This window comes from Dendropsophus ebraccatus, unplaced genomic scaffold (assembly GCF_027789765.1).
Source record: "Dendropsophus ebraccatus isolate aDenEbr1 unplaced genomic scaffold, aDenEbr1.pat pat_scaffold_1944_ctg1, whole genome shotgun sequence".
Classification (NCBI taxonomy): Eukaryota; Metazoa; Chordata; class Amphibia; order Anura; family Hylidae; genus Dendropsophus; species Dendropsophus ebraccatus.
Window position 1 is genome coordinate 1 of NW_027209380.1, and position 25,406 is coordinate 25,406.

The 25,406-nt window shown below is 40.9% G+C and overlaps 1 pseudogene; it reads right to left on the reverse strand.

The window, feature by feature from the left end:
* Positions 1-137: 137 nt before the first annotated feature.
* Positions 138-21,119, reverse strand: LOC138775705 (general transcription factor II-I-like; annotated as a pseudogene).
* Between the last annotated feature and the right edge of the window lie 4,287 nt (positions 21,120-25,406).

The window sequence follows — 25,406 nt, forward strand, 5'->3', positions numbered from 1 at the left end:
TACTTTGTGGAAACTGAAAGGTTGTGCCTTTGGCGGCAGCCTCAAACATTCAGGTTCTGATAAAAGATGATTACAATTATAGCATAAACTCAGACATTCAGCTTTCTAACAAGTGAATAAAGTAAAGACTGTCTCACTTTTTGACAATAAATTTAATCTTCGCCCGGTTTCTGAGAATTTTCTCCATTCTTGGAATGCCAAAAGTGGAGGGTCTGCGAAAGGGCTCCCTCGGGAAGGCCTTCCACATAGAAGTCTGCTGGGTAGGATTCAAACGCACAAATGGTACCTTAATAGGCTCTTTCACACCCAGAGCCTCCCCTAATGGAAGAGAGATTGACACATGTAGAAGGGTTATTAGAGACGTTCTCGGGCATTACACCTTCATAACTTATTAGCTCAGCTACATCTGCAATAATAATGGCACAAAGTGACAAACTTCAGACCAAAGCCTTGTATTTTGAGCCATTCTACTGAACGTAATAGTAAAATGGTGTTTGCGCACACGTTTTAGTCTATGTTCACATACTGTCAAAATGACGGCCATTTTTATTAGGTGGCCCCTTTAATGGGAAAAGATGCTGTTATTTAAAACAACAGCCGTTTATTCGCATAGTAACACCCAAAGTTATAAAATAATGGCCGTTATTTGCCGTTAAATCATTTTGACAGTGTGTGAACACAGCCTTAGGTTGTAAAAAAGTGTCTGGCACATTTTTGGGTCAGTTTATGGCCTGAAACATTCTACATAGTTTTAAAGCTTGATAAAAGTATCAAACACCATGATCTGCTGTGATAAAACCTGGCACACCTTAGAACCTTCAGTCTAAGTTTACAATAAGAGTTAAAAAGATTTGTCATCAGTAAATGACCCATTGTTTAAATTTATTTTTTATTTTAAATAAAAATTTTTAAGAGTATTTGGTGTATTTTAATTTTCTATTTTTCTACATCTATTATAATACAATCAAAGATATCACACGTGAGATGTCATTAACATGTCCAGAATGTGGGAAATGTTTTATTAAGAAATCATATCTTATAAACCAGGGGTCCCCAAACTTTTCACACAGGGGGCCAGTTCACTGTCCCTAAGACCGTCGGAGGGCCGGACTATAAAAAAAAAAATATATAATCAAATCTCAGTGCAAAAATGCCACAACACCCCCCCCCCACCAAAAAAAGTAAAAGCATCCCTCTCTTTCCACCCCCTCACGCAGCCCACACTCCACCCCTCACTCCTCCCTCAACCAGCCTCCCCTAACTCCCCCTTCACACCCTCAACCAGCCCCCTCACCCCAATATACTAATATGTATCCCTGCATTGTCCCCCATATAGTTATATTGTCCCCCTGCAATGTCCCCCATATAGTTATATTGCCCCCCTGCAATGACCCCCATATAGTTATAATGACCCCCATATAGTTATAATGACCCCCTGCATGTCCCCCATATAGTAATAAGTCCCCCATATAGTTATAATGACCCCCTGCAATGTCCCCCAAGTTATATTGTCCCCCTGCAATGCAATGTCCCCATATAGTTATATTGTCCCCTGCAATGTCCCTATATAGTTATAATCCCCCCTGCAATGTCCCCCATATAGTTATATTGTCCCCTGCAATGTCTCCCATATAGTTATATGCCCCCCTGCAATGTTCCCCATATAGTTATAATGACCCCCAAATAGTTATAATGACCCCCGGCAATGTCCCCATATAGTAATAATGTCCCCCATATAGTTATAATGACCCCTGAAACATAGATGAATGCCCCATATAGTAATATATTGTCCCCGATGCAATGTCCCCCATATAGTTATATTGTCCCCCTGCAATGTCCCCCATATAGTTATTATGACCCCCTGCATTGCTACAAAAAAAAAAATAATACTGCGTTAATCTCTTCTAGCCTCTTCAGCCGGTCAGTCGCCGGAGGGATCCCCCAGCAGGAGCAGCGACATCATCACTGCCCCTGCCGGAGGATCCCTAGAGATCATGTCCAGGTTACATCCAGCGCGGGGGGTTGGTGGTCCGTGCGGCGCGGAGGAGGCTGGCGGCAGGGATAACATCTGACACTGCTCCAGGATCTGCGGTCCATTGCACCAGACCGCAGATCCTGGAGCAGGACCGCAGATCTCGGAGAAGTGTGAATTGTCAGCCCTGCCGCCAGCCTCCTCCGTGCCGCACGGACCACCAACCCCCCCGCCTTGGATGTAACCTGGACATGATCTCTGAGGGATCCTCCGGCAGGGGCAGTGATGACGTCGCTGTACCTGCTGGGGGATCCCTTCGACGGGGATGTCGGCAACAGTGTGGATGCGGGGCAGGGGCTGGCGTGATCGGAAGGGGAACTCTTTTATTGGTGCTCAGTGAGAGCAGTCTTCTCACTGACCACCAGTGAAAGAGTTGTCCCTGCCAGAAGTGCGGCGGGGCCGGATAAAAGGCCTTCGGGGGCCGCATGCGGCACGCGGGCCGTAGTTTGGGGACCCCTGTTATAAACACATCAAAGATCCCACACAGGAAACACTGACAACTAAGCCTAAAACTGAGCTATTTCTGTTTAGATTGCTTTCCAGCAGTGTCCTCCTTATCATCACAGACAGAATTACAGTGAGAGGTGACACCAGTAATACATCAGACATGATCTTCAGGATGGTTTAAGCTCAACCCCTTCCCCCCCACACAGGTCACAAAGGATGTCTTAAAATGCTCATTATATTGTGAACAGGGTCTGAACCTGATCACTGTGTCTGTGTCCATGAGGCTTGCTGTAAAGTATATCTCTAAATGCTGTTAAAAACAGCTCGAACAAGATGACCACAATGTACTGTACAAAAAAACAAGATTAGAAAAAATGAGGTAATACATTCACTTTAGAGAGAAACTATCAGCAGGTAAAATCATCTAACCTGCCATTTTCTGCGATATTAAGAGTTTAAAGGGGTTATCCAGTGAAATTATTTATTTTTTTTCAAATCAACTGGTTTCAGAAAGTTTTATAGATTGTAATTTACTTCTATTTAAAAATCACTGTACTAATACATTGAGCTAACGCTACTTACCACATTTTTCTTCAAATAGTGCTTCAACTTTTTGTTTTAGATCAGTAATTTTGGCGTTCCAGCCTCTGTTGTGGGAAGGAAATTAGGTAATTAGGCTTATAAAATATTCATAAAGAATACATTGCTGCATAAGTGGTGCAATAATCCATCCTACAAAGTAATAGCACATCGCTAGAATATCACATCTATCACTATGATTAGTGATACAGTACAACAGTCTACACCCCCTATCCTGACAATTCCTGACATTTCTTTTTTTTCCCCAAAACACCGTTCACTGTACAGGATCAATAATGTTATATTTTATAATAATGTGTTTTTTTTTATATTAGATTTTATATTCGGACATTCTACATGTAGCAATCCCAAATTGTGTTTTTGTTTAGACTTTTTTAATTTGAAAAACTGGAAAGTAGGGGTGATGTGAATTTTTATTAGGGAAAAAATGTTGTTCTTATTGCAATTTTTTAGTCCCCTTAGGGTAATTCTTACAAGCAACTGCTTGATTGCTCATAGGGATCAATGTAAATACAAAATATAGTGGTCTCAGCAGGCACAGAGCCCTAGTACAGACCCGGGATGTCATGACAATGGATCCACCCACTATACAATCAATAACATGCAGTTACTGTGTTTCTTTTTTTTCCCTCCTAAGAAACATTCCGCCAAATGGAATGGCCTAAAAAACATTCGCCAAATGGAATGGCCTAAGAAACATCCTGCCAATGGAATGGCCTAGGAAACATTCCCGCCACATGGAATGGCCTAAGAAACATTCCGCCAGATGGAATGGCCTAAGAAAGGTTCCACAAAGAGAACGATCTAGAAACATTCCGCCACATGGAATAGCCTAAGAAACATTTCATTAAATGGAATGGCCTAAGAAACATTCCGCGGCATAGAATGGCCTAAGAAACATTCCGCTGCATGGAATGGCCTAAAAAACATTCCGCAACATAGAATAACCTTAGAAACATTCCGCCAAATGGAATGGCCTAAGAAACATTCCAACGCATGGAATGGCCTAAGAAACATTCCAAGCATGGATGGCCTAAAAAACATTCCGCACAAGAATAACTTAGAAACATTCCGCCAAATGGAATGGCCTAAGAAATATTCTGCGAAATGGAATGGCCTAAGAAACATTCCAACGCTGGAATGGCCTAAGAACACTTCTCAACGCTGGAATGGCCTAAAAACATTCCGCAACATAGAATAACCTTAGAAACATTCCGCCAAATGAATGGGCTAAGAACATCCGCCAAATGGAATGATTAAGAAAATTCTGCGAAATGAATGGCCTAAGAAACATTCTGTCCACATAGAATATCCTAAAAACATTCCGCCGCATTGAACGGCCTAAGAAACATTTCATAAATGGAATGGCCTAAGAAACATTCCAACGCATGGAATGGCCTAAGAAACATTCTGTCACATTGATTGGCCTAAAAAACATTCCGCAACATAAAATAACCTGAGAAACATTCCGCCAAATGGAATGGCCTAAGAACATTCCTGCCAAATGGAATGGCCTAGAAACATTCCGCCACATGGAATGGCCTAAGAAACATTCCGCACATGGAATGGCCTAAGAAAACATTCCGCCACATGGAATGGCCTAAGAAACATTCCGCCAGATGGAATGGCCTAAGAAACATTTCCATTAAATGGAATGGCCTAAGAAACATTCCGCCAGATGGAATGGCCTAAGAAAAGGTTTTTACCAAATAGAACGATCTAAGAAACATTCCGCCCATGGAATAGCCTAAGAACCATTTCATTAAATGGAATGGCCTAAGAAACATTCCGCGGCAATGAATGGCCTAAGAAACATTTCATTAAATGGAATGGCCTAAGAAACATTCCGCCACATGGAATGGCCTAAGAAACATTTCATTAAATGGAACGGCCTAAGAAACATTCCAACGCATGGAATGGCCTAAGAAACATTCCAACGCATGGAATGGCCTAAAAACATTCCGCAACATAGAATAACCTTAGAAACATCCCGCCAAATGGAATGCCTAAGAAACATTTCGCCAAATGGAATGGCCTAAAAAAATATTCTGCGAATGGAATGACCTAAAAACATTCCAACGCATGGAATGGCCTAAAAACATTCCGCAAAATAGAATAACTTTAGAAACATTCCGCCAAATGGAATGGGCTAAGAAACATTCCGCCAAATGGAATGGCCTAAGAAATTTCTGCGAAATGGAATGGCCTAAGAAACATTCTGTCACATAGAATATCCTAAGAAACATTCCGCCACATGGAATGGCCTAAGAAACATTTCATAAATGGAATGGCCTAAGAAACATTCCAACGCATGGAATGGCCTAGAAACATTCTGTCACATTGATTGGCCTAAAAACATTCGCAACATAGAATAACCTTAGAAACATTCCGCCAAATGGAATGGCCTAGAAATATTCTGCCAAATGGAATGACTAAGAAACGCTCCGCAATAGAATGACCTAAGAAACGCTCCGCCAAATAGATTGGCCTAGAAACATTCCGCCAAATGATGGCCCAAGAAACTTTCTACCAAATGGAATGGCCTAAAAAACATTCCGCCCACATGGAAGGCCTAGAAGCATTCCGCCAAATGGAATGGCCTAAAAAACATTCCATCAAATGGAATGGCCAAAGAAACATTTCACTAAATGGAATGGCCTAAGAAATCATTCCCCACATGGAATGGCCTAAGAAACATTCCGCCAAATGGAATGGCCTAAGAAACATTCCGCCAAATGGAATGGCCTAAGAAATGTTCTGCCAAATAGAACCCTTTAAAAAACATTCCGCCGAATGGAATGGCCTAAGAAACATTCCATCACATGGAATGGCCTAGAAACATTCTGCCCCATGGAATGCCTAAGAAACATTCCACCACATGGAAAGGCCAAAGGAACATTCTGCCAAATGAAATGGCCTTAGAAACATTCCGGACATAGAATGGCCTAGGAAATTCTGTCAAATAGAATGGCCTAAAAACATTCCGACAAATGGAATGGGCTAGGAAACATTCATAGTTACTGTGTTTCAATTCCAATGTCAGCTTTAAAGTGCCATTAAAAAAGTTAATAGCGATCGCTTTGTGGGCTATTAGCTGCAGGACCCCCAAACCCACTCCATACTCCCTGACTGGTGCACAGTATTTACTGTGTTTGGGGTTGATGTATGCACTGCCTCCTCAGTCAATGAGCAGATGAGATGGAATGCCCCTGTGGCGCTGACTGTCATTCAGCAGTGTCCCCTACACTTTATGCACTTTTTTATCTAAATACACAAACTGGCTGGTGTCTGGCACATCCGCCTGTTATATGTAAAACCCCTATTTATATACAATGGCTGGACCACTATCTGCCTTATGTCTCATCCCTACTCCTCATAGATTCCTCATAGTGCCCTGCAGAATTGGTGGCATCATATAAATACATTTCTATTATTATATTATTATCATCATCATCATCATCATCATCATCATCCTTATTAAACTTTTATACAAAAATCAATACCATGTAGGTAAGGAAAACACTGAAATGACAAAATATTTATATATTTTACCAAAGGAGAACTCTCTTCCTCGTGGTTTACAGAGCACTGTGGAACCATTGGTTTGAGGAGCACAGGGCACTACTTTTTTTGTTTATCTGGAAGAAAGAAAAAAAATTTAATATATATATATATAAATATATATATATAATCTTGATAGAAGTACAACTTTTCTTTACTTATACTAATCATATAATATGTTTGGTGACACGTAACTTGCGGCCATTACTTTAAAAAGGGCACTCCAGAAAAAAAAATTCAAATAAACTGAGATTTGTAATTTACTTCTATTAAAAAATCTTGTCTTCCAGTACTTAGCAGCTGCTGTATTTCCTGCAGGAAGTGGTGTATTCTCTCCAGTCTGGCAAACAGGAGAGGTTTTCTAAGGGGATTTGCTACTGCTCCAGACAGTTCACAGGAGAATTCCGGCACTCACCGCTTGATGTACTCAGATTTATTAACACATAAATGGAGGATAAAACATTACACTGGAACAGTCAGGACACACTGCGGCTGAATAGCCTTCCTCATCTGTCTAAGGAAGGCTATTCAGCCGCAACGTGTCCTATCTGTTCCAGTGTGATGTTTTATCCTCCATTTGTGTTTAATAACCTAACTGCATCAAGCGGTGAGTGCCGGGATCTCCTTTTGTCTACGCTAAACACTATCCACGTGCACCACCATCACAGAGTGCTGACATGCTGGCTGACCTGAACAGTTCCTGTCACGGACAGAGGTGGCAGCAGAGAGCACTGTGTCAGACTGGAAAGAATACACCATTTCCTGCAGGACATACAGCAGCTGATAAGTATGGGATGTCTGGCGTTTTTTTTAATAGAAGTAAATTACAAATCTCTGTCGCTTTCTGACACAAGTTTATTTGAAAGAAACATTTTTTTTCACTAGACAACCCCTTTATACCTCCACTCCCTCTCACTGCATGTATCTGCTATTAGGTAAGAGGCCAGTATATTTCTATGTGATGCAGCTTTACTCTTTTCTGACTGCAGAAAAAGCCAGAGATTTTATAAAAAAAACAAAAAACAAAACACAAGTCTTCCAGTACTTATCAGCTGCTGTATGTCCTGCAAGAAGTGGTGCATTCTTTCCAGTCTGGAGAGCAGAATAAGTTTTCTATGGGAATTTCTGCTGGTCTGGACAGTTTGTGTCACGGAAAGAGGTGGCTGCAGAGAGCACTGTGTCAGACTAAAAGAATACATCACATACAGTCGCTGAGTACAGTTGATTTTTTTTTTATTGCTGAACTACCCCTTTACTCTATCATATTGATATACTCTTGCACTCATTTTAACCATTTACTTCATACCACTGCACCCTTGAGAGACTGCTCTACATCTTACCATCCTCTGCAGCAGGATTTCCTGGACTCTGTTCTTGTCTAGGCTCCGACATGCTACAAATTAAGAAACAATACTTATATTGCCTGCTGGCTGACAAATACACAGAGCACAATAAGAAACTCAGCTGATAACCTCATTAGTACCGTTCCGTAACAGAACTAAGACTAAATTATTCTTATTACTTTGATTGACAAAAAATGCAACTTCTTGTATAAAAAATAAGAAATAACAAGAAATCAGTAGTATAAGCGATTTAAGGAACTCTATAACAGGTTTTATTAGGCAAAGAAGCCTCTTTCTGTACTCAAAAAGCAATTTCCCAGCCTCCCCCCCCCCCTCACTTCTTATCTGTGCATTATCAGGCAAAGCCGTCTTAATTACAGAGAAGCCAGTAAAGACGGGTTCTGCTGTGTCCATTATATCCCTATGAAGGGGGGAGGGGCCGAGGGAGATGAGTGAGCAGGAAGAGGAGACATGAAGGTCAGCTGTTTGGTGACTGTCTGGGCACTGATCAGTCTGGGCAATGATTTAGGGGTCAGAAAGGTCAGTGCTTATCTAGGAATTTGCTGAGAGAGATTGCAGGGTATTGTGCTGTGCAGGACTGCTCCATGCTCACTCACTCCTCTCAGCCCCTCCCCTCTCCATAGAGCATAATGGACACAGAAATCCTGCTTCTTCTGAAGGAGGGGGGAGATAGGAAAACTGTGTTTTCAGCACAGAAGGAAACTCTTTTGCTAAATAAATTCTATTAATGAGTTTCTTAACGCTTGTACTATAGATATTTATTGTTTTCAGAAAAATGACCCTGAAATGACATTTACGCTTTAACCCTTAGAGAATTGGGCCAATTGTAATTTGTGCGTGTTCGTTTTTCCCTCCTTGTGCTTAAAAGGCCATAGCACTTGCATTTTTCCACCTAGAAACACACATAAGCCCTTATTTTTTGCGCCACTAATTGTACTTTGCAATGACAGGCTGAATTTTTCTTAAAAGTACACTGCAAAAGCAGAAATTTTTATGTGTGGTGAAATTGAAAAAAAAACCCCGCATTCTGTTTATTTGGGGGTATTTGTTTTTATGCCGTTCTCCATGGGGTAAAACTGACTTGTTATATATGTTCCTCAAGTCGTTATGATTACAACGATATGTAACATGTATACCTTTTCTTTTATCTGATGGCTTGTAAAAATTGTTAACAAATATATGGTCCTTAAAATCGCTCCATTCCCAGTATAACGCTTTTATCTTTGGTCTATGGGGCTGTCTAGGTGTAATTTTTTTTGCGCCATGATGTTTACTTTCTATCGGTACCTTGATTGCGCATATGCGACTTTTTGATGATTTTTCTTACAATTTTTCTGGATTTGATGCGACCAAAATGCACAATTTTGCACTTTGGAATTGTTTTGCGCTTACGCCGTTTACCGTGCGAGATCAGAAATTAAATAAATTAATATTTTGGGCGATTATGCATGCTGCGATACCAAACATGTTTATTTATTTATTTTTATTTATAATATGGGAAAAGGGGGGTGATTCAAACTTTTATTAGGGGAGGGCTTTTTATTAATAAAATATTTTTTTTTTTACACTAAGGCCCCGTTCCCACTGAGCAAAGCTAGCGGAATTCCGCGACGGAATTGTCCGCCGCGAATGCCGTTAGCCTCCCGCTCATAATGGGAGTCTATGGGAGGCGCGCGCTGCTGCTCTATACGCGCTGAAGAATGAACATGTTCATTCTTCAGCGCGGACAGGGCAGGAGCGCGCGCCTCCCATAGAGTCCCATTATGAGCGGGAGGCTACGGCATTCCGCGGCGGACAATTCCGTCGCGGAATTCCGCTACCTTTGCTCAGTGGGAACGGAGCCTTATACTAGAAGCCCCCTTGGGGGACTTCTAGTATAAGAACACTGATCTTTCATTGAGATCTATGCAGTAAAGTTATACTGCATAAATCAATGAGATCGGCTTCCAGAGACAGCCCCACTCTTGTCTCCAGCTTGGGCGGGATTTTGCTGCTCAGTTCCATAAACAAAATGGAGCTTAATTGCAAACCGTACCTGAACTGGAGACAAGGTCGTGGATAACCCCTTTAAGTTAGAATAGGACTTGTGCATGGAACCTGCTGACGCCTGGGATGTTTCCACAGCAAAACAAACTTCTGTCAGCAGATGTGCCTGCATGCAGAACCTTCAAAAAGCTGAACTGTGACAGGTACACTTTCACTATATACATTTGATACATGTATATGTCTGCAATAAGCCACTGTATTATAATGCAGTACTGCTGTACTTGCAGGACATGCAAAACTCCCTGATCAGCTAGCTGCGTGTTTTGCTGTTAGAGATACCCTTCTGGCAGGAGACAAGAATGCCAGTATAACAATGGATCTACCTTTTAAATGTGTATTTTCATCTGGGCTTCATATCCCCTATCCATTGGATAGAGAATAACAATGGGTGATGTGTTTGCTTTTTATTATGCATATAGATATTGCTATGTTTAAATGCTGCATTTGCTGTATCTACTAAAGTTAAGCTTAAAAAAAAATGTGTGTGTCTCTTTGTGCTATTATATTGAGTCATATACCAGGTGTGGCATCGCTGGTGACTAATGAGCAGTCATGACCCAGGCTTTGTCTGAAGGTCCAGATTGCTAATTAAAAGTTGGAAGTATAAATAAAAGCTTGTCACCTAAAGCTCCGTGAGCGTCTGTGGTTCTAGGACGTTGTTCTTTTACAGTAATAACAATAGGGACATAGTGGTACACCAGGGGCTAACAAATTTTCTTACACATATTTTAACTGGAATTTAATTACATAGTCAAATGAAATCCACTATGGCATTTAAAGATTTCCTTACCTTCCACATTTCTTACTTGCAAGCTCAGGAGGCAGGTGTGGTGCTACAAGCTCTGGTCTGTTATAGAAGATATGAACAGTAACACCGTTAAAGGCAAGCTATAAATTCCCTCTTTTTTATTCTTAGATTCTCTACATGCACCACATCTGTTCTTAAAATGGCAGTGGTCTGCATCTACTCCTAGAAGGATGATTGCCTCCTCATTCCCTGCGCTCTGTCAGTGCTATTACACGCACCAACAGCAAGCGGGGAGGAGCGGGAGCTGTGGAAGGGGCTGCCTGGACGATAGCCCATAGAAGATAGCAGCGGTCTGCTGCCGCTGCTCCTATTACATGGAGTGACTGCCAGCAGACCAGAATTTTGTTCCTGCATGTCGGCTGATCATTGCCTTTCAGCATGAGCAATTACACAAGACGATTATCATTTGAATGGACGGTCAACAGCCAAGTACTGACAATAATCGCTTTGTGTAATAGTCCCCTACAGATAGGGGTCCTATCACTCGGGCTATTGTCTGCATAGGTGAAAAAGCTAAGTCTGCTCCCAGGTCCTGAGTACTACATGACAGTCAGAACTTTCGATCTTCATCTGCCTAGAAGTCATTTAATCTTTTTGATACAATTTACTAAACAAGAAACTACTTACTTCTTAACAACAAACTTGATTTTGGCATTTCCTCTGACGATCCTTTCTAGCCGAGGGATTCCAAACCATGTGGGCTCCGGAATGGAATTCCTTCTGGTAATCCCTCCACATAGAGAAACTCGGGATTAGATTCAAATACCGGATAGGGGACTTTTACTACTTCTGAGAGTCCTAATGCCTGTGCTGAGATTAGAGGAGGAGGGAATAAAACAATCTTAGATACAGTTGCCAAACAAACTCCCCCCCCTCCCAAACACTACATGTTTATAAAGGAGAAGTCCGGTCATAAACTTTTGTCAGGCGGCAGGGGCGAAAATGACTAATATTGATTTCTTACCTCTTCCCGAGCCTGACAGATCCAAGGACCCCAGTCAGAAAGCATCCCCCCCCCAAATTGTGATGACTAGGGAAAATGCCCAACCTGACTGATGGACAGCTCACTCAGCTGACAGCGGCTGATCTTGTCTTTATTAGGGTATATTCCCACTGAGCAAAACAGGCGGAATTCCGCAGCGGAACCCCTGCCGTGGAATTCCCGCCTGCCTTAGTGAGGTTAATGGGATTCCATGCATGCTTCAGTTCTCTGCGGCTCTCTGCTCAAAGAATTGACATACGAAGAGGAGCCATCCCATTAACCACACTGAGGCAGGCGGGATTCTGCGGTAGGGGTTCCGCCATGGAATTCTGTCTGTTTTACTTAGTGTGACATACCCTTACATCGAAGGATAATCTGTAAAATCAGCCTGATTCAGAAGATTATTCTAAGTTAATGTCAAAGTTTAGGATAATATTCTGTAAACTGATTGTTACAGATGTTGGACAGATGTTACTGGTAAGGGTGGCACAACCAGTTGTTAGGGTTAAGTAGGCCTCTTCCTGCACCTAATTATCAAGGTTTATGCCTGGAAACAGGTGTAAACCAGGCAAAAATCTCCAAAGCAGTGTAGACTGTTGTGCAATGCCTGTGCCAGACGCAGGGCTGGCCGTCTGTACAATGAGGTATGCATCTATTAGTAAATCTAGCCAGGAAAAGTGGGGCCGGTCTTCATCTAAACTAAAATTAGTTGGATTGTCAAAAAATGTAAAAGTGACAAATAAGCAAAAATTGGGGTAAAAAGACAAATAATTTTCCACAGCACTGTACATGGTATAACTATAGAGGAACACTCCAAAGTGTGAATAGTCAGGATATGTTAAATCATCATCTCAAAAACATTATATAGCGATGGTATATAAAACACTAGAAGAATATTTTTTCAATTTAATAAAACTAAAGTCTAAAGAGAGAGAAAAGACCAGGAGTATCGGATGTGATGCATATTGTCAACAGAAATATAGAGTGTTATTTGTTGTAACACTATGAATGTTACTTACTATTCTTATGTTCAATAATCTTTTCTCTCTTCCCATATTCTGCCACCATGTCATTGACCGAGTACTAATAATAGCAATAATGACAAAAAAACATTAATGTCTAATTGCTTACCAAATTTTGTGTTAAAGATTTCTTCAACTTGTTTCCTAACTTAGTAATTCTAACATTCCAGTCTTCTTTTGCTAGAAAAGAGACACACAAAGTGCCCGGTGTATTCCCAAAGTCAAGTTATGAGAATTAAACAAAGAAAACAAAGATAAGAAAGATGAGGCGGACCGTCTCTGCTTATAGAAGCACTCACACATTTTACAGGGTAAGTATCAGCTCTTGTAATATATACTCCTGCATTTGTTCTGCTTTGAATGGATCGGAGGTTGTCTGTGTAAGAAGCTCCGGCCTGTAAAAGGTAACATTTTAAATAAAGAAATACAAGAATTAATATATAGTTTATAGAACCTCACTTGTAAAGCTCAATTTGTTAAGAAACACTTAACCGTAAATTAGAACCATGTAAAATGCTGACAAGTGACTATTGCACATGGGTCGCTCACGATGAAGGTGATTTTTCTACCTTAATCCTCAGCGCAGTTTTTGGGGATATTTGTAGGCTATTTTATATATTTAGTGCCCTGGGGGTGGGGCTACCGTCATCAGTGCACCAATACACCCTGGTCCACCCCCTCTAACAAATATGAGAACAGTACCAATATTCATTAGGTGTAGCCATTGCACTGGAACACCTCATTAGCGTTCACATGAAGTTCAACTGTACATCCGTAACTAATAGCGCTAGGGACTTTTGGGTGATTTTTTTTGTAAACAACAATTTTTTTTACATTTCTCTTTTGTGGAATTTCTTCCCCCCGCAAAAATGCAGATTTGCTAATAACATTTGCTGTAGGCCAAAACTGGATAAAAACTTTGTTTGAAGAACAGATCAGAAAATGCAAAAAAACTGCTCAAAAAACATTCAAAATACAAATAAAAGTTCTGAAGTTTGAGGCTTGTTATGAGGGTAAAGACAGACTTTTTAAGGTTCCAAATGAGTCTCTGTTTGCGCTAGCAGCTGTGTTTGTCTGGACTATTGTGTCTGTGCAGATAGTTCCAATGATGAAAGTAGGCCACACAGATACGAATGTGCACATATCTTTCTCAGCTATGTTCCCCAAAACTGCTTTGGGAAAATACTCAGTGCAGTGCTAGGCCCCACAAACGCGGACACAATAAGGACCCATTCATTTCTATGGCCCCATATACACCCATACTTGTTACAGCCAGCCATTTACAATCCCGACAGATTGTAGACAGTTGCGGGTGCACGTCTGTAGTCCTGTTCATAGCTGTGGGTTTGTGGCTACGGGCTGGACTATGGATTTATGAATTGAGCTTTATGATCATAGGTGTTTAAAAATGGACGTCAACTTTTACCAATACCGTATATAAACCTTACTTTTTTATTACAAATTTGATCCGGTTGACACTTTGAAGAATCTTTTCCAGTCTAGGGATCCATACCAAGATGGACTTCTGAAGGGAATTATCTGGCAGCCCCTCCACGTACATGTCAAGGGGATTGGCCTCAAACCTTTGGTAAGGTACAGCCATGGGCTCTGTCTTTCCCAAAGCTTCAGCTATAGCAGAAAACATATAGTTAACTTTTATTTAATCTGTTGAATACTGTGTTTACACCGCACTTCCTTTACAGCAGCGGTGTCAAGCCTTATAAAGTTTGATGCAGAAATCCAGAGAACTGTAGAAACATGTACATGATAGTATATGTATATGTAACCCTCATTCTACAACCCAACCAGGTACCCCAATCAGCAGCAAATCCCACCCCCCAGTTCCTGTCTGACACAGAGAACACAATATCAGAGGTAGTATACCTCATGCAACAAATTTCCATTTGCAAACCATAGTACATACTGTATACTATATATGTATAAAAGGGTGAAAAACAGTAACACCTACCAAACTTTTTACTGAACAGCTGATCAACAATTTTTCTTAAATTGGTTATCCGACTATACCACTCTTCTATCACTACATAAGCAAAAAATCAAATGTCAATAAAACGATAATAAATAGACAGATATTGATAGCTACAGGTAGTTCTGTAACTTAATGTAAAAGAACATGACAGTAATACACCTCCTGTAGTTGTCCTTTCAATGGTTATGGATTCTCTTGGAATATTCAGAAGTTCTGGTCTAAGGAGATTTTTAAAATAAATGTTATTGTCAGATGTTTTTATAATTGAAAGCACGCTAAAGTTTTGTGATGTTACATACATTCACTTGACAAGTAAATTTAGAGGATGTAAATTTTTTGGGGATAAAATACAATGTCATTCTGTCTACAATAATGTGTGCTGTTATAAGTCACTGACTATAAGTTTAGACTGTACAGACAGACCTCCAAGAAAATGGCAACATTATGAAATGTGATGGATAAACTCTAATGATAACACAATGATAACTGAAACTGTGGAACAGCATATGTACAGTAAATCAATTATGGCCAAAAATAAAAAAAAACATATCACCTATGTGTACTTGTGAATGAGTGAGTTCAGATGTACTTTAGATATTGTTGTGCACTCGGTAACAATTTTATTTTTACTGAATAGTAAGATGGGAAGGAACTAGAGATGAGCGAACCTGGTGCATGCTCAAATCCATCTGAACCTGATCGTTCAGCATTTGATTAGCGGTGGCTGCTGAAGTTGAATAAAGCCCTAAGGCTATGTGGAAACATGGATATAGTCATTGTTTTCCAGAGACAACTTAGAGCTTTATCCAACTTCAGCAGCCGCCACTAATCAAATGCCAAACGATAGGGTTCGGATGGACTTGGGCATGCTCGAGGTTCACTCATCTCTAGAAGGAACTTTTTGCAAAATGGGGTGTGAACGCTGGGCTTAGAGGGGTGTCGTTTTGCAATAAAATTTACATCCACAAGACTATTCAGTGAAAAGTACAGATACCAAATAATAGAACCTCTATATATCATCAATGGAGCCAGGGGGGGGAGGGATGTAATGGTCCCACTGGGGGGGCCTACCTCTAGTGCATAGCGTTGGGCCGCTGCAGAGCCAAAGAACAGCGGCGGGCATAGGAATCGGCAGCATTTGAAAAAAAAAGATTGCACCACCAGAATCCCTGCGCTGGCATCAATCTGCTACCCAACCGGCCACCCCGTCTAGATGCTTATGCACATGCACATGTAACTCTCTGGTGACATTCATTTTAAACTGGTGCCATATAATACTATAATACTAAGATTTCAATAGGGACGAAGTAAGAATATTCACCATTAACTATAGGCTGGTTTACTTTAAAAAAATAAGACATAAAGGCACAACAGAAATTAAGGTTGCTGATGCACAAAGGGAAGGGTAATTCAATGCAAGTAGGAAAATAGTGGTTAACATGATCAGTGCTAAGAAAACAAATAAGGGGCTTTGTGAGTAGTCCAAAAAGTGAATAAAATAAAGGCATTCTTGTTTTGAAAATATGAAAAATGCCTAAAAGTAAGGCTACGTTCACACAGAGCAAAAGGGGGCGGATTACGCGAGGAAATATTTCCGCCTGAAATCAACTGACGCTGAATTCCGAGCAGAATATAAGCAAGTTAAGCAGAATCCCTGCGTATTCCGCTAGGAAAGTGTTCAGCTCGTAATCAGCTCTTGCCAAATTCAGCGCGGAATACTCGAGGAATCCGCGCTGAATCCGCATGCATTCAGCGAGTATTTGGCGAGTAAACTAGACTATACCAGAATATATACTAGAATCCTCCTCCCCCCCTTTTTTCCCCATTTCCGCGCTGATTCAGCGAGTAATTTCCGCTTGTATTACGCTTGTATTCCGCGCTGATACGTGCGTATTCCCGCTGAAACAGAAAATCAGCCCCATTGATTTGTATAGGCTTCCGCTAGCGGAAGAATGAACATGTTCATTCTTCTGGCGGAAAGCGGATTAGTTCAGTGCGGAAATTCCACCGTGTGAACTGCAGAGCAAAATTTCCATTCAACACAATGGAAATTAGCTCTGTACCTATTTTAACGGCTGAAATTTCAGCGCTGATTCAGTGCAGAAATTCAGCTGCTTTTGCTCTGTGTGAACGAGCCCTAAATGAAAGGGCTGACAAAGTGCAGACAAATATGTGATAAACAAACATGATAAAAGCATTCGCCTCCTCTTATCTGCAGCTGCAGGAACACTAACAACCATACTTTTTGATGACATATCGGAGCCTCTCTCTTGCCAGCAGTATTCTTTCTAGGCGTGGAATTCCATATGTTTGAAGGTCTCCTAAATGGGATTCCTTCTGGCAACCCTTCCACATAAAGATCTTCTGCATTAGACTGGAAAAGGTGATATGGAATGGATACTGGGCCAATCACGTTTATTGCGTCAGCTTTTAAGGGAATACATAAACACAATTTTCACTTTCACAAGAAGATACAATGTTCAATGTTCATGCAGGGTACTATTTTTTTTTTACATATTTTTGTATCCACAATACTTTGAGCTAGCTTTCCAACAAATATGCTATTTTTTTCACGACTGTGCTAGTTCCATATTGTATGTTCTACTGTGATCACGGAGACTGAGGAAGATGGCATTACATTACAAATTACAGTGCTGTGTTCAGTTATGTCATGTGTATGGAGGACAACATAAAGTTACATACAATATGTAACATACCATACTTTCTTTCAAACAATTCTTCCACTTGTTTTCTTAGTCCAGTAATTCTCGCGTTCCATTTTTCTAAAAGAAGATTAAAACAAGGACTGAAATTAGACAAGTGTAAACTGAATGGGGTTTTCATACTACGGACAATTTTATTCAGAATGAAGACCCATGCTTGCACAGTTATTTCCCATTAAAGGGAATTGGGAAACACAAACAGCTGATGGCCGTTTCCATGCATGGCTATATCTGCAACAGTTAATGAAGACCGACCAGTCTGATTCTCAGGATTAGTAAAGTTCCCAGAGGTCAGACCCCGACCCCAGCCAATACATTCTGCAAAGATGACTCATGGCTGGAAGTAGTGATCCAGACCGAATGGGGGAAAAAGGAAAGTGAACAAATCTGATCAGAGTCACTGGATGCAACTGCACTTTAATCACAATATTGGTACTATATAGGGGTAATGTGCTAGGCTACTTTCTAGGCATTGAAGATGACCGGATTACAGAAAATAATCTGTATTAGTACTGGCATGGGATTAGCATCGGCCATCAGCCTATTCACAGAGAATAGCAAAGGCTAACATAAACTACTGGTGGAACAGGCAAACATGCTTAAAGTGATACTGTCACCCTTCACTCTATGTGCGGTTCTCTAAACCATCCACCATCCAGCTTAGGTGCTGCATACTCGATTATTATCTGTATTTCTGCTTTCTGCTTTAAAATCGACTGGGGAACAACTGCAGTGAAGCCCCGCCTAGGTGACACGGTCCACTGATAAAATGAAACAAGAGTAAGGGGGGGTGACAGTATTACTTGAATATAATCATGTATTAAGATTATTTATGTGCACCATGAACCTCTCGTCATTATGAATAATTATTTAATGTATTTTCCTCCCAATACCGTGCATTTTCCACAGTAAGGAGTATATTTATGACTCAGACACTTTACCAAAAAAACTCTCTTGTTTTCTTCTTGCACTGTACAGGTTGGTCAATGACTGGTTTAATTTCTGTATTCTTCTGTTTCTTGGGAGGTGGCACATACTCCTCTATTAAAAAAAGGATATAGATTTGAAAATATATGTGTATATATTATATACAGAGGGTGAACAGAAATGTATAATGCATTAAGCACATATTGCCCAAGGCTCCATTCCAACAGGACTCCACTAAAGTGCCTGAAAATTCAACAGCAACAATGGCGTTGCATATTTCGGTTTTATTATAAACCTATAATAGTAATACAGAGTACCACCCAGCTACTAAATAGTGTATAACCTCTATAGCACAGGTGGAGCTAAATGATCCAAATGAGGGGAAGGGCTAAGCCAGGCATGTCCAACTTTTTTCGAAGAGTGCCAAATTGATGAAGTGAACATGTGCGAGGGCCGACCATTTACATGCTACATGCTATATGCTTTATAACACAGGCAGATAATAGGAAGCTGGATACCTGGGGGGCCGTAAAAGTTCGGAATGCGGGCCGCAAATGGCCCTCCGGCCGGACTTTGGACATGCCTGGCCTAAGCACACTATATAAGCAAACCTATACAAAGGAAAGCCAGGCCATCAAAATATAATATAGAGTAAAGAATCTTTATTACATATACCTACACCATAACCAACTGAATGATAAAGCTACCAGGGGACAATAACAGATATATTAGGATGACCATACACAAGAGTATATAGACTAGAACAACTAGAACAAGCCTACAGATGAAATGTAAACTGAACACCCACTTTTTAATAAGAAATCGTTAGATTTTGCTTATAGTTTCCAATGCTTTACCATTGTATTGCATTGATCAGCGATATCAATGATCTGCTACTAGAGTCTGTCGATTAGACCTCCCGGATATAAGTATTAGACCTTTGGCCATCAGGAAAGCCAATCAGGACCCCACAGTTACACTGCAGGTATGTCACTGATTGAGTATCCAGCAGCTGATAGCAGCCAGTCCCCACCCTCTATGGAGCAAGTTCAGCTCCTTACAGTATAATAGCAAAGGCATGCATACAGTTACAGCATGTGTTAAAGCCCTGGCTGTCATGCTGTAACTGTACAACATGGGTCATAACAGGGTTAATCTGGGTTCACACACAGGGGACAAATCCACAGTATAAACCAGTAAACTATGCGTGTGTTAATAAGGGGATTTACATACAGGTTTTGTTGGGAATTTGCTGATGAATTTTTGTTTTCTTATTTATTAACAATACAGAGGGTGGGATTAACAGGAATGTATCTATCTTTGCAGATGACACCAAGCGTCGTAGTACAGTACAGTGTATGGAAGATGTGCATAAGTAACCAAGCCATCTTTTACACTGACCAAGCATGTGTGTATAATAATAACCTACAGGTATCTTATGTCCAGTTAAACTGGGAGAGTCACTGGTAGAGAAGCATTAGGGTGTGCTCATAGAGATGTCAATCAGCTGCTTCCATAGCCATGTAGTATAAAAAAAACAACTTCAAGGACAGGGACATAATATTATCACTTTACAAAGCATGAGTGCGGTTTTATGTGTAGCTTTTATAGTTTACGCAATGTAATTATTTTCTAACCTCCAGAGTGTTCCACTTCTGCTGCTTTATCAGGTTCTTCTCCATAACAATGTCCTAGTAGAAAACAGAATGTTTAGCTGATATCACTGCTATATGTTTGTAATTAGTTATTTTTATTCACTAAGGCAAGATTTCATTATGACATGAATTATTAACATTAAACAATAAAAAAACTTTTTGACTTTGCTATTTAGTTTACTGTAATGGTTGCCAGCTACTATCTACACAACAAGCTTCCTGTGCTATGGGCCTCTGTCTGTATGCCACTGGCCAGTGAATCTGTCTCCTTCTCCCAGTTCTGAGCTGCTGCCTTCTACTGAAGGCACAGAAAACTGGTGGGTGACTGTTCTCTCAGTTTCCCTCCCACCTCCCTTTCGAGGCAGTTCAAGTAAACAGTCTCCCTGGCCTACTGTCTCTGATGTTGGGAGTGTTAGAGTGCGTTCACACGCGTCCAGATCTGCAGTAGATTTGATGGCGCAGATTTGAAGTTGCAGATTCAAAGCAAATCAAATCTAGGCCATCAAATCTGGTGCGGATCTGCTGCAGATCATGTACGTGTGAATGCACCCTTAATCTGAGGTTACTGATGACCTCATTATGATTAATCCTTCCTGGATTACAGAGTGCTGATACAGTCAGCCAGAGAGCTGTTTACATGTGTTTACATGAGCCGTCTCAGTAGGGAGGGGGGGACTCACAGACAGTTTCTGTGTCTTCAACAGAAAGCAGCAACTCAAACTGGGAAGGAGACTGAAAGGTAATAACAAGTATGGAACAAATGGTTAGTCTCCAGGAGGAGGATGATTCGGCATGTATACTACCTGAGGTCAAATACCCCTTTAAAGCATTTACCTACTCATATATGACAAAATATATTAAAAATAAATAAAAGGATCACCATACCTTGGAATCTGAATTGATAGTATTCCTTATCATCAGCCTCATGCTTTATGGACACTGATGTAGGCCCAATGAATTTTCTATTATTAAAACACACATTTTTCATAAATTTATGTAATTAAATCATAGCATGTTTAACATTTATTACATAAAAAAACATTGCAAAGAAACCCATTGCAGAATTACTAACTCCACAAAAAAAACAACAAATAAATGCTAATCAATAAATTTTAAATACCAAAAAATAGTGCCAATAAAAATCCTACAACTCCCACAAAAGAAGGCTGTCAAGATGCAGCAACGTAAAACTATCTTTTTTTTCCATTAAACACATTAAGGCTGGGTTCACACTACGTATATTTCAGTCAGTATTGTGGTCCTCATATTGCAACCAAACCAGGAGTGGATTAAAAACACAGAAAGGATCTGCTCACACAATGTTGAAATTGAGTGATGGCCGCCATATAACAGTAAATAACTGCCATTATTTCAATATAACAGCCGTTGTTTAAAATAACAGCAAATATTTGCCTTAAAGGGAACCTGTCACCCCCCGTGCCAGATGACAGGCTCCCGACCCCCCGTTAGAGCCCCCTATACTTACCTAATCCCGCCGGGTCCCGCTTCTGGAGGTGGTCGGGTGATGAAGATCTCAGCCGCTGCAGCCCGGCGCGCGCGCTGAGAGATGAGTCAACACCCACAGAGAATGACAGGAGAGTCCAGCGCTCCGTCATTCTCTATGAGCGGTGGACTCATCTCTCAGCGCGCCGCGCCGTGCTGCAGCGCTGAGATCTCATCACCCGACCACCTCCAGAAGCGGGACCGGCGGGATTAGGTAAGTATAGGGGGCTCTAACGGGGGGTCGGGAGCCTATCACCCCGGCACGGGGGGTGACAGATTCCTTTAAATGGCAGCCATCCACTCAATTTCAACATGGTGTGAACAGATCCTTTCTGTGTTTATAATCCACTCCTGAATTTGTTGCCTTATGAGGACCACAATACTGACTGAAATATACGTAGTGTGAACCCAGCCTTACAAAGTAAAAAAAGGAACCATACATACTGGTTTGCTGCACTTGTGCAACACACAAAAAAACACCATGTTTATCATTGCGCATGGTAAATAAATAGTGAAATTGATGGTTTTTTTTGGTGGGGCATTAGTGTCACAAAAACCTTGCAGAGTCCTTAACATATTACTGTCAGTTGCAGCTACAGATAAGCAGCCATGGGGCAAGCTTTTGGGCCTTGCATCTTTTCCTGATATGTGATCTGAGCCAATTGATAAAATGTAATTGTTTGATAATGTAAGGAGGAGAGTTTATATAAAGTAAATACCAGAGTCATCACTTGGTTCTGTTTTCACTTGGACTGGATAATAGCTTTAATTATGACAGGATAAAAAAAAAAATCAGAAAACAATTTCTGTCTTAGGAATATTATCATTAAGAAATTCTACACACTGCCAGGTATATTCCATATTTATATACCTGAAGATGAAAATAATATTCCATTATTTTAATTCAATGCTATTCTCCAAACATAATAATCATAATAAATGTAACACAACATCTTGTCCAGTTTCAGCCATTAATGAAGTATTCTGGCATCAGGTAATAAAAAATAAACATGCCACAGAAGCAGATAGCATTGCATACCCATCTGTCCCAGATCTAAAACCACTAAAAATTCATTAGTTTTAGTGGTTGTAGTTCTGTATTCTGTACCTAAATGCATATCTTGTTTGAGCAATTGCTCAGTAATACAATCCCCAGAGTTCTCCGTCCTCCGTCGTCCCACTGTGCCTACTACTCTTCCACAGCACTCCTGCTACAGTAGTTCGATACATTCACTCCTTGTCTGCACTTTTTAAATCATCATTCAGCACAGGGCAGCATGCTCTATGCACACCTAACTCTCCCTAATATAAGTTACAATAGATATAATACATCTATACCCTCACATCCCCAAACCTATACATGTAACACAGCAAGGGCCGGAGCTCTGTAATACCAGCAGTGGTGCAGGTAAGGGAAATAAATGTATATTCTTATTTTTTCATTACCCCCTTCCTGAGCATATCTATCTATCTATAATACATGCTGACTGGACAACCCCTTAAATAACTTCAAAATCCTGAGCTTGCTAAACCATTGCCGGACCTCAAGGCCCCCTCCTCAAACACTACATTGTTCTGATAAGATATATTACAAAGTGAACTGCTGCAAAGTGTGTTGAAACAACAGTGAGCATTTAAAGCGACTTTGTACAAACAATCTGACCCCCCCCCAAACCACTTGTACCTTCAGATAGCGGCTTTTAATCCAAGATCTGTCCTGGGGTCCGTTCGGCAGGTGATGCATTTATTGTCATAAAAACAACTTTTAATCCAGCAGCGCTGTGTCTAACGGCCGGGGCTTACATTTGTATATGCATTAGGCTGGCACAACCTCTCTGTCCTTCCTGCCCCACCCTCCTCATCATTAGGAATGCTCCAGGCAGATTGCTTCCTATTCCCCACCTGTGTGTAAATAAACATGGGCTGGATCGTTAATACACCTGTGCAAAGCCCAACCCAGTAATGTTCCTGGATCATTCCTAATGATGAGGAGGGTGGGGAGGAAGGACAGAGAGGTGGTGCCAGCCTAATGCATATACAAATGTAAGCCCCGGCCGTTAGACACAGCGCTAGCGGATTAAAAATTGTTTTTAAGACAATAACTGCATCACCTGCCGAACGGACCCCAGGACAGATCTTGGATTAAAAGCAGCTATCCTAAGGTACAAGTGGTTTGGGGGGGACAGATTGTGGGTACAGAGTCGCTTTAACATAAAATACTACACCTATCCACTATTATAACATGTGAGGTGTACATTTTTCTCACTGGGTCAAGAGCTTCCTGTGTCTTTGCGTATCGCTAGAGCAAATTCAGCAACAAGCAGGGTTAAAACAGATCCCCTACCATTGTGTCCCACCTGTTTTGATGCAGATGGGATGCAATGTTTAGCATCAATCTTAATGTCCCTACAAACTCTTATAATGTAGTTCCTTAGCTCAAAGATGGTTGTGTGTAGCAGCCCATATCTCCCCTATAGTCTAGGGACTGAAAGGTTACACTTCTTAACATGGCAACTTAAAGGGGAACTATCAGCAGTTTAGGCAAATCTAACCTTGCATAGCCCCCTATTGTACAGGAGACACCAAGGATGAAGGTATGTCTTACGTTCCTCCACTGTGTTGTTTTGGTGCAGTTGCTTTCACAGTCCCAGTAAGACTGTTAGGAGCACTGGGGCACCGTGACAAGCACTGCCCGCCTCATACGCTGACTGCCCCCAGCCGGCCACCGGAACGGTGCAGAGGATGAAGGTAAGAGATATACCTTCATCCTCAGCGTCTCCTGCACAATAGTGGGCTGTCAGCAGGCTAGATTAGTCTAACCTGTTGATAGTTTCCCTTTAAATAAAGCAGGGGCACCATGCGGCTCAGGGATCATCATCTAACACACTGCAGGCTCTGTCAAATGTAGTTGCAGTGACAATCGCAGATCACTCCATTCGCACAGAAATACTGTAGATCAGTGATGTTTGTAGAGGGTATCGTATCACATGATTGTTATGGGGAAAACATTAACAAAAAGCTAGAACTAAAACACTGGTTTTTAAAAGAAAGGCCACAAAGAAGAACAGGACAAAATTTGGAGGTGTATTTTTTTAAAGCCCAAGGAAAAATCATTAAAAAAATCTGTGACAAGTAACAAGTGATTAAGTAAGAATTAACCTTTCAGATAGGAGCCTTGTGCGTCAGCAGTATCTCCGTCACTCTACAACAGAAAGAAATGATGCAAAATCATATTGCTAAACTGGTAAAAAATAAATCTGAGATAAAAGAGAATAAATAGTAAGTTAATATCAGTTTGTATTCAAGCACTTACCCCTTGAGCCTTTCCAATCAGAAGGGCCTAATGGAAGAAAAACAACACCACCACATAAGATAGCATGTATCATTAACAGATAGAAATGTATTTTCTGGCTGAACAGCTAAGACCTTTTTATGAGTTGGTATGAGCTGTAAGGCTATGTTCCCACACATCTTTTTTGGCTGCCAAAATGCAGATGCGGCCATAATTTGCATAAAATGGCTGTGTTTTTGTGCCTAAAAGAAGCCATCCAAAGAACGTCCGCGAAATGGGAAAAAAAAACACGCTGTTAAGGGAACATAGCATAAACCTGTTAGATACTGCGGGTGCAATGACTGCAGCATCTAAATGGTTAATTGTCGGATCAAAGCACAGCGCCATTCCTAACAGTTCCAGCGGGTGCCTAGAAATGTGTGACAGTCGAGACCCCCCACAGATGACACCAGCA